General features: G+C 40.7%; 1 pseudogene; it reads right to left on the bottom strand.

Moving 5' to 3' along the window:
* Nucleotides 1-4,492: 4,492 nt before the first annotated feature.
* Nucleotides 4,493-5,716, bottom strand: LOC137968719 (uncharacterized; annotated as a pseudogene).
* Between the last annotated feature and the right edge of the window lie 2,983 nt (nucleotides 5,717-8,699).

Below are 8,699 nucleotides of genomic sequence, written 5' to 3'. Positions count from 1 at the left end.
GACAGAAGTAATGAACAATAAATAATGAACAATAAACAAGAGTTCCAGCAGGAGATTTATTAGTCTTTGTTGAGCGATTCACATCCACAACCTACAGTATATTTTTAAGTTCCTAGAGAGTCTCGGGAGAGCAATTAAATCAAAATTTGATATTTTTCTGCGCCAACATCATGCAGCTGTTCAGTTGGGTTTCAGGCACAAAATTCCATACTTTCGTTTGTCATCCATCTGATCTTCCATGACTGGGACTCACGATAAAAAGGACTGACTTACAATTAACATCGGACTCGGATCGAAGAAAAGCGCAAACATATTAAAGGAACAACCATGTAGCAGACAGACTTGCCAAATCCTCTTGCAGGTTTAACAAAACCATCATTACCGGTAACGACTGCATGAATAGCTTGCAGTTGTTCCGCCTTAGGCACAAAGGTAAAGTGGCATTTCTTAAAGGCGAAATCAATTGCTTCCAGAAACTTGGCGTTATAATTTCCTTTCACATTATCCCCATGTATCCAGTGTAAAAGCACTCGGAATAAACTATGCCCAAATAAGGAATCTTTTCCAAATATGGTTTTTTCCCCCAGTTTTGGGGGAAAAAGTGGCGTCATTCCAAGCATGCGCCTGCAAGTAATACAGGACTCTCTCTTTTCCCGCCCGGGTTCCAGGCCCATTTTCAGGGCAGGGTAAGAGGGAGTCCTGGAAGAGGACTACAGAATACCCATGCTGGTATTGCAGGAGCACCAAGGATTGTTTGGGCGGATTGTGGAACAGAGCATGTAGTCGTTGCCGGACTTCAGAGATTTTTCTGTTCAGAGGCCACTGATGACTTTGCAGGGGAAAAGAGTTTTCTTTATGGAACATCATCTGCAAACCATATAGTAGAAAGTTCCGTTCCTTTGCCCTGTGAATTGTCTCTAGCTCAGTGAAAACCTCTCCTGTTCTATTCCCTGGCTGATTAAATAACACTTTTCATCGCAGAGGATAGAGGCTTGGTGGTCGTTTCTCAGAAAGGCTAATTCTAATTGGTGGATGAACTACTAACTGAAAAATATACTGAGCTTGGAGAGCGCGATGTTGTATGTTGTAATTTTCGCATTGTCCAGAATAAATTGAACGTGAATAATTAAGACGATGGCCAAAACTTGTCGAACTGACGCAGCTTTCTTCGTTCACTTGCGTATCATTTATTCTATAGGATTTACGCAGCGCCGGCACTTTCAGGGATTACAATCCGGTGCAATCAGTGAGTATTAAGAAGGGAGCTTTATTTTATGCAGTTTATGTAAGGACAGCTGGCACGGGAGGAGAGTAGGAGTTAATAATTGGGTGGCAATAATTGCATATCAATTATTTTGAAAACTTGTCTTCGGGTCCCTTTTGTGGGGTGCTTCGATATAGAAGCGAAAGCTCGTTAGCCTGTTTTCATTTGCGTGTTCTCAGAAGGAAGGAATTACAGACTTAAGATGTGTACTGGAGAAAAGACGGGAAATAGTTTTCTGCTAATACTAGCATAGGTTTTTAAAAGTGTGCATGCAGGTAACGCTGTCAATAGGATAGACCACTATCAGGAGATGAGTACCATCAAAACAGTGCATGATAAATTCAGCGCATAGCACTTTCCACCTTTCCAACGACTGAGGATCGTAGACAGGGAGAGGGAATGAAGCTTCAAACAAAGATTCACATAGTGATACCTTCCGTATGTATATTTGAGGGCTTGCCTCCAGCTTTGTTACATGACGCTTATGGAGAAGGAATTGCATCAAGTGGCAAGACATTGGAATACGCATAGGATCAGACCCTATCCCAATCAGGAAACTCCATCAGGCAAACCAGACATGTTGTTTTTTCTACCGGAAATGACAGGTAATAAATGGATCATGTTCACGATAACATCGTTAGATTAATCTCCTTAATACTCTAATATCGTTAATACTCTCCCCGATGAATTGGTGGCTACATTGAAAGAAAACCTGAGAGATACAGGGATGGCGCAGTGGGGAGAGCACTAACCTCCCACCAATGTGGCCCGGGTTCGATTTCCAGACTCGGCGTCATATATGGGCTGAGTTTCTTGGTTCTCTACCTTGCACCGAGAGGTTTTCTCCGGGTACTCCACGGTTTCCCCTCTCCTGAAAAATTAACATTTGACTTGATTTGCTTTCATTGTTAATTTCAGTTTACACTGTCCCCAATAAGTGCTTTAGCGCTACAACGACTAGACACTTAAATAAAGTCATGATGAATACTAGGGAACTTCATTAACGGAAATGCTGAAGAAAACACACACAAACTGACAACCTGACTGATGAGCAAAAACAATGGCTCTAAACTTGTCCTGCTCCTGCGTTTTACATGTTGGCAAATATTTCGCGGATCTCTTTAAAACACATAAAGTGAAAGGTTATTTAGAGGACGTGAGCAACTTACGAAAAACGTCTACTTTTCTGCTCAATCCTTTTCATAATTAATGAATTACAGTGCGTGTCGCTGGTACTCGTTTTACTGCGTAACAATAATGTTAAGTTACATTTATAGAGTGACGTTCTCGTCATCGTTTTTGCTGTACTTCCTTAATACTGACGATGTATAGTTATTATAACATATTTTGTTTGTTTAGATTCACAGATTCACAGGATTATAAAAGTCAAGTTGGGGAAAATGATTTGCAGATAGGTGATGAGAACTTCTGCATGGAGCAGACGCCGTTTGGTTGCTGGGAAGAATTTTCTGACCTAATTCTTTTAATTATGGAAGACAACAACCTGTCAATGCCAACGTGCGTTGATGAAGCAGAAGAGCTATTCCTTGCATTGATTACCCAGCTACAGTCCTTTTTATAGAACATGGATTTATACTATTGTGGTTGTTAGCTTTTCATTTCTGAATTTGCAAGTTTTGTGGAAGAATTAAGAGTAGCAATAGTGAATTCCGTAAGTATCTCCAAGATAGGGACCTTTAGCATCGCGTTTTCAAAGTCGACCACAAACTTCAAACCACGGTTTGCCGTTCACCGTAGTGGCAAAATTAGACTTTTACATAACGTTCGCATTTGGCTGGAAAAAACGCGCCATCTTGGATCATTGTTTTTCTTTAAATGTTTTAATTCAACCAAGCCAGCGTCCTCAAGGATGTGCTAAGAGGTAAAGCATTAAAAGAGATAAGTTATAGGTTTAAACGTGAGTTCTGTACCTACAGAATTTTAAGGTGAAAAACACTGCTGTAAATCACCTTCCGCAAGATTCAGAAATTGAACCACTGACTGCAAACTCGACTGCAAGACCATGTCACGTGACACTCAGAGGTTTGCCGTTTCTCCATGTTTCGAAAAAATACGCGCTGCTAAATGTTTCTAATGAAAAAAAAATGTTTTTAAACTAAGCTAAAGGCCCAGTGTAAGCCTTGACTCTTATCAGCAGGCAAGCTTGTTCTTGATTTGCTCTTTATTTATGGCAAGCTTCTGTTCGCGACCTGGCAATGATTTTCAACTATGAGAAATTAATGCCTCAGACTAAAGTGATATTGGCCCTTGATGAGAAAAAATATAATTGGACAGAATACCGAATGCAACATACATACTAACAAGGAGGAAGTCAATAGTACACTCTTGTGGTAACTGCCTTGTTTATGTGGGAGCCAGCCAAGCAGTAAAACTCATCAAGTATGATCAGCCAGAGATGCACATGTCATCTTTAGCAAAAAAACGTCAGGCCACTTATTTTAAACTTGGTTAGAGAATGAAGCATTTTCTTCTGCTACTTCACTTTAATAACGTGCATTGCTACACATTTTCTTCTTTTCATTTTCGCTTACACAACCAGGATTTGACAACGAACACAGATCTGCATCGTGGTGAATCCACTGTTCAAAACAATAACCAAACAAAATAGACAATAGTATATTGAACAATACTTGGACATCCCCTTGGACGTGCCCTAACATTGGTGAAAACTGTGCCTGAGCATGTTCGGTAAATGTCAAGTGTCCGATAAACTGCATGTGAAACAAGCAACTGTGAACCCAGCAGTTTTTTTGTTTTCTACTGAATCAGTTTCAATAACGTGTAGTCTACCAAGTAACTGAAAATTTATGCCCGTGCTTAGTACCTCATTTTGTGAACAGAACCATCAATTTCAACTGAGTTACATTTGCCCTATCCCAAAATACTAATACCGCTGAAAAAGTGTAACACTATTTGACTCCGAACAGTTGCAACACAAATTAAAAGTCACTGAATTTCATTTTGTTTTCTGATAAAATTCTTCTAGGTCACTTTCTTGTTCCTTGGTGTTCTGGGGCTCAGTCCAATGAAAGCCTAACCACTCCCCCTGGCATCCGAATACAACAGAGCGATCACTCTGTAAAACAGAAACTATGCAAACCAGTAGTCCAATGATGACAATAACCATTCTTGAAGTTGACCTCAGTCAACAAGACATGTTCAATATCATGATACCGTGGCCGCTTTGGTACGGTTGCGTTAATGTCATTAGTCAGACAAATCCCACAATGTGGGATCCATAAGGTGGACATCGAAATTCTCCTTTAAATGATTAAAGGAACGATAGTTGCGAGCCACAGTCAAAATTCGGAAGCAAGTGCGAGCTGTTGGCCTAATAGCTCCTTCAGGCATGTTTTGGAAGTGAATCGCGATGGTTTTTCCGGGAAGGAGTACATCAGACGCACTACAGAAACAAACAAACTTCACTGCCATTTTGCTATCCATGTTTCTCACGTACTGTTTGAGCCACCTGTACACTTTTTCTTCCTGAGGGTTGTCTGGAGCTGACCTGAACTGAAGGGCGACTCTCATCGGGGTCGGGCAACACATCTCGTACAGCGCATCCAACTCCTCTCTTTCAATGCCATTCCAAAAATCACCCATACCCTCTCTTAGCTTAAGCAATGGCAGAAATGGTTTTGTTATGAACTCTACAGTGGCTCCTTTCAGGAGTAACTTTCGTAAGTTGTCAGAAGAGGGCTTCGTTTTTTTTTTTAAATCATCCAAAATGTTGACAATTTCTTCCAGTGGAAATGGCTTTGTGCCATTCAACCCAGTTAGCACAGTCTCTCGCTCTTTCTCGGGCAGCATCATCAAGAGAGATTCCAGCAGACACTCATCACTTACTGTGCCAAACAGAGCTTGGTGAAGGGAGGCTCGAGCTAACTGTATTGGAAAGCTTCCGCACATCACAAAGCCATGGGTTAGAATTCGCCCTACAGGGACAAAATCCTCTGGCTGCATAGCTGGCAAAATGACGATGGCAAATTGGGAACTTCCATCACAATTAAACATCATAAAATTATGCCAAAAGACAGAAAACATTTATCGTAGCACTCCTTCTCCACTGCCCGCGTCCTTGTCAAAATACACTGTGAGGTTGCGCTTACAAATCTGTGGGTCTTGGTAAATACGAATTAGTTCAGTTATATTGTGCCTGTTGATGATTAAATGTTCTCCTTTCTCCAGCCTACTCAGTTCCTGCTTGCAGTGTGCCTCTAAACTTTCATAACCATCTGGCTTTCTCTCATTTGAAATCATATTCATTAACGTCTCTTCAGACGAGAACAAGTCAGGACGTTGACCCTCATAGAAAGCTACTTCATTTGCATCTGTCTCCAATGGCAATGGATCACTTATTTCCGTCATAGAAAGAAGCTCTTTGTCGGCACTTGCCACACTTGCGTCTGGATATAGGGTGATATTAGGCATTTTTGATAATCGGAAGTACTTTGGTGTGGGACTGAGGGAGCCGATCCAATCATATACGGCTGACATTGTGGCAGACGAGGGAAAAGTACGTGTTAGTAGACCCATGTTAACATGACGGATTAAAACTCGGATTCCATTATCTGACGGTTCTGGTGGAACACGAGACTCCCTAATTTTTCTTAGCTCCTCTAATGCATCTGCTTCTTCCTTTGCCTGCAGTATTTCTTTCTCTATGCGTGCACGCCTTTCCCTTCTCTTCATCCTCTTTGGCTTTTTGCTTTGCAGTGCCTATTGCAGACGAATCATCAAGCTGCTGCTGAAGCTCCTCAAAGAATGCCGTTCTTTCACTGCTACTGCCTATGAGCGTAGAAGACTGAAACATTTCTTCGGATGTATCAGCAGGAAGCCAATTATGAAAATGGCTGTTACTTCTCCGCATCTCTAGAGCCTCCACTTCCTCCTCTTCCTGAACTATTTCTTGTATACGTACAACGCTTTCTTTTGCCGACTGTTTGGCTTTGTCTTCCGAGAAGGATTCAGCTTGCAGGTTGACAAGTTTAACATTTTCAACACGCGTGCTCTCGAAGACAGGCGTAAGATCATCGTCTGAGTCGTCATAGTCAACGGAATTTTTTCTTCTTGAAAACAAAAAAAGACTTGGAAGGGCAAACCCTGTAACTTATTTGTACTTTTCTACAGAAAATGGCACAACATCATAGTCAACTTCTAAATCATGCAAGATGACACTGCCATAGTTTCGGAGCGAAAAGTGCATATCATCTTCGTGGCCTTCAGAGCTTAGACCTTTTGGGAAGAAAAGCTTCTTTGCAATCTCGAGACAATCATCATATCCCGCGCTCCTATGAACATCAATCTGACGTTTCCCTCCTCCAGCATCACTCCGTTTTTCTTTGTACTTGCCGTTCAACCAATGTTTCCAACCAAAATCTATCTTTAAAGTTTCCTTCTGTCGCCCTTTTTGCGTACAAACAGCGGAAGTACCTTCCACATTATCTCTTTTGACTCGCTTTTTTTGGTTTAGTATTTCCTTAACTCGTTCTATCTTTGCGTTGGTGGTGGATGTAGATGCTAGCCCAGAGCAAAACGCTTTTAATCTTAAGCGGTCCCCTATGGTGCTGATGCCCAATGAGGACAATTGTTCATCAGTCATTAACAAGACAGTTGATTTATCAACCTGCATCCAAGGGAATGAAATAGATAAATAAATAAAACAGCATAATCTTGAGTTAATACTGAGCTCGTACTACAATCCAAAATTTACCTATTATAACCAAACGAAACACAAGCTTATTTCTAATTTCACAAAGCTGGCTCTATCGCTGTGAGGATATTTATGCTTTCTTTTTGCAATATTTCGTGAGTCACAGCCTGACTTTCTTGTTTGAGAAAGAGAGATTGTAGCCACGTCAGACACTCCAATCGGTTGTGAAGGAAAATAGAGAACCTGGAAGTAAGGGGGAAGGGGGGGGGGGGGGAACTCCCGATCAAATCGGGTGGGTTGGAATGTCTGCCACGTTTGTTGAGGTATTGTATAAGCTCATGAGGGTATTGTCTGAAGGACATATCAGTACGTCGTAAACCAAGTACCATACTGAATGGAATAGGATGTTTCATTGTGTAAGGTCGTAAGAGGGACTGCCTTTGTCTGTGGGTTTGGCTTAGAGGTCTGTGTATATACCGTCGTTGTACATTAAGCTTTTATTTTGCCACTAAAATGCTCCATTTTAATGCTCCTTCTTCCCCACTAAAATGCTTGGTCTTCCCCCCCCGCCCAAAAAAAAAAGTTACTAAAATGCTCAATTAATGCTCGTTATACATAGGCTGATAAGGCTGTTAGTGAAATTTGAATGTTATTAATTCCAACAATAACAGAAATGAAGGCTCAGCTTCGTAACAACGTATATGTACAACAAAAATGTAGTTTGATAAGTTAACAATAGGTGGTATTTGATATTTAAGTCACGGAAAGTTAATCGTTGTTGTTGTGGTGTTTCATTGTAATCTTCAAAGGATTATTCTTGTCGGTTTTGTCGTAAAATTTTCATTTTCTCTGGAACAAAAACATTGGGGGGAAAATGCCACTAACATGCTCGAATAATGCCTAATGCTTTTGCCTCACCAAAATGCTCGAAAAAATGCCAGCATAATGTACAAAAGCTTAGTAAGAGAAACCATAACGTATAGGAATGGGAAAGAGAGAATATTTGCAATCCTGCACTGATGAGGCCCACAAGGCCGAAACAGTACTGTCTGCAGTTAATTATATCTATATGAGTGTACAGCCTTGGGATTTTATGATACGATGGGCAACCGAGAAATTGAAAAATGGCTCAAATCGTGGTGCATCTGGAAAATAACCTTACAGGAAGGAAGCTACCCACAATGGCAATAAAGTAAGGCTTTTTAATTGAGAAATGTTTTGATATGATTATCCTCTGAAGCCTTCTATCGCGATTCCCATACAAATCCTAAAATTTGTGTCAGTCATCTTGGCTTTCCCTCACACTGAGCTTGGGGGCCTGTGGCATGGACACCGTTGTTAACAGTGATAGTGGGACCTCAGGATTGTGGATAACTTATGTATTATTCATTTATGACTGCCAAAAAAGAGAGCTGTTTCTGCTATTACAAGCAAGGACTTGTGTTTGCATAATGCCAAGATCAGGCCGAAATAAACAGAGTATCCAATTTGTAGCTATTTAAAGACTGCAGTGAACAACGAGCTAAAGTGAGGTATTGGAATTCCTAAACTCTCGACCTATGTCACGAACGACCAGAAGTAAACAACCGTTTGCAATACTTATCATTTTGCCCAAATAAGAATTTCGCTGTAACATGTTCCTTTCCCACAAAAAAAAATTCATGACACGGCCAAATTATATACTTTTTAGATGTCTTTTTTTTTTTTTATGAAACGAAATTTCATAGCATTCCTGACTGAGTAAACAGTGTTCGATTAAAT

The sequence above is a fragment of the Montipora foliosa genome, chromosome 8 (genome assembly GCF_036669935.1).
Source record: "Montipora foliosa isolate CH-2021 chromosome 8, ASM3666993v2, whole genome shotgun sequence".
NCBI lineage: Eukaryota > Metazoa > Cnidaria > Anthozoa > Scleractinia > Acroporidae > Montipora > Montipora foliosa.
Note: the sequence above shows the minus strand (reverse complement) of the source record. Positions and strands in the feature narration are given on the sequence as shown.